At 38.3% G+C, this 2178-nt stretch overlaps 1 non-coding gene across 1 annotated transcript; it reads right to left on the reverse strand.

The window, feature by feature from the left end:
• Positions 1–1512: 1512 nt before the first annotated feature.
• On the reverse strand, positions 1513–1624 carry LOC112819506 (U6 spliceosomal RNA). Its single transcript, XR_003206879.1, has one exon. It is a non-coding gene; the product is annotated as a U6 spliceosomal RNA (small nuclear RNA).
• Between the last annotated feature and the right edge of the window lie 554 nt (positions 1625–2178).

Here is a 2178-nt window from a genome sequence, read left to right on the forward strand (position 1 = left end):
TATTTCTTGGAACTTATCTGAATCATATGACTCCAGATATACAATATATTAATATACCCACCTACCCAGCAGTAGATCTTCAAGCATTCTAGTGTTCTGTTTATCAATATGTTGCATTTCCTAGAACTCAGTGCGAAGATACTGTAATCTATTTGGGTTATTATGAGGAGGTGCCAAAAGCTTGACCTAGGAGCAGCATACTCATCTTTTACTCCAGAGGAGTAGGTTCTCTTATAGCAAAGGTTCTCAATTAGAAAATCCATAAACTTCTGGGTCACCAGAGTGGCTCACTTGGTTGGGTGTCAGACTTTTTATCTCAGCTCAGATCTTGATCTCAGGGTTGTGAGCTCAAGTCCTGTGTTGGGTTCCACACTGGATGGGGCCTACTTAAAAAAAGAAATCCATAGACTTCAAGCTATCTGCAAACATCAAAGCACAACTTGTGTCATTGGGCATTTTCTATATTTTTCAGCAGTTTTTCCAAAATATTAAAATCAATCCCCTGAGTTCTTCTCAGGACATACTGAATAACTTTCTATATAACCACATTAATTTATTCAATTAATTATTCTAAAGTCTAGTATCCTATGAAAATGTTAGCTATACATTCTAAAGTCTACTCTCCCTAATATAACTGAAATCATAATTAGTATGCATTAGTAATACAGATGTCAAGAATTCAGTAAGTTCTGACACTTTACCCTACCTATGTGCCAAGTTAGCTTGCTGTAGTTTCATGGGTGCTGGGGGAAGACATGAGACTCCTGAATCAGAAACAAAGAACTTTATTACTCACAGCAATAGTAGTAGTCAGAGTATCAACATTTTATGCTGGTGTCCCACAGGGCAATGTTAAGTGGGCCAAGTGCCCACTCACACATCATGATTTGACTTATAGGAGTAGAATTCCAACTGTAGGAAAAAAAATGAATCTTTTAGAATGGGCAGTAAGCCTGATTGATCTTTGACCCAAAGGGAAACAATATCTGAACAGTAAGACCCATGGAGAATTGTCTTTTAACTATATTCATTCCTTGATTCAACAGTGTTTTGACTTCTGGAAAAATTTCCTATGAGTACACTACTCTGTCAGGCACATTGATCAATATGACTCACAGAGATTAGGACTAAATCTGTTAAATTATTCTTATACTACATTTAATTAGGGTTACTATCAACAGGACTGTGAGCATCAGGATGAGGCAATATTCAGTATTAACATCAGGTGTCTTAGACCCAATCAGCTAGGCAAATCTCAACCATCTGGATCTACCTGAGAAATCTGGGTGTATTCCTCCTTAAGTTTCCACATTGACCTTTCCACTTGGCTCAAGGCCTTAATCCAGGTACAACTGGATATATTAGAGATCACACAGACTCTACCTTGCCCTGCAAGGAGAAAATCTATGGCCAATATAATCTATAACAAGCCTGGCCACTGAGTTAAGGCTAACCTGAATGCATTCTAGGACTGAGGTGGTATCTTTAGGATCACCTCAATTAATATCAAAGACAAACTTTATACACTTTTCTTCATGAATTTGTGTGTCATCCTTGCACAGGGGCCATGCTAATCTTCTCTGTATTGTTCCAATTTCAGTGTATGTGCTGGCGAAGCAAGCACTTATATCCCTTTTCCTAATAGAATTTTCTAATTCTAATTTTCCCTGTAATGACTCATATTATAGGGGAAACTGACTATGAAGTTGGAGTAAGTAGCAAATCAGCTACGCTTCTGGGAAGATTCCCCAAGCAACTAAGTGTAGCTCATTTTGGAGACACAGAAGAGTCATTCAAGGGCTACACTGTCTACTGGGAGTGTTTCCTTAAAATCTTAGAGATCACTTATGATTACTCCTAAGAGGATAATCATCATTTTAGGGGGACAGAAATAAGACAATCCTTGGTTTCCACACAGACCTGTAATCCCAAGAGTACACTTGGTGTCCCTAAAAAGAGAGCCGTTTACAATTATGGAAGCTCCTGAAGTGGAATCTACATCACCCAGAAGCACAAGTTGATATTGCTCCATTTGTGGTCTCCAAGCCATCTGGTAGGTCTTAGGTTTCAGTTCAGTTGAATAATTGAATCTACTCATTGTTTTTGAAGGTAATGTTTGAAGATAGTTAGTCCAGTCTGTCTGGTCCATGCTATCAGCCAGATAACCTTCAACCAATC

The sequence above is a fragment of the Callorhinus ursinus genome, unplaced genomic scaffold (assembly GCF_003265705.2).
Source record: "Callorhinus ursinus isolate GAN/ISIS: 27379988/994484 unplaced genomic scaffold, GSC_fseal_2.0 scaffold6, whole genome shotgun sequence".
Classification (NCBI taxonomy): Eukaryota; Metazoa; Chordata; class Mammalia; order Carnivora; family Otariidae; genus Callorhinus; species Callorhinus ursinus.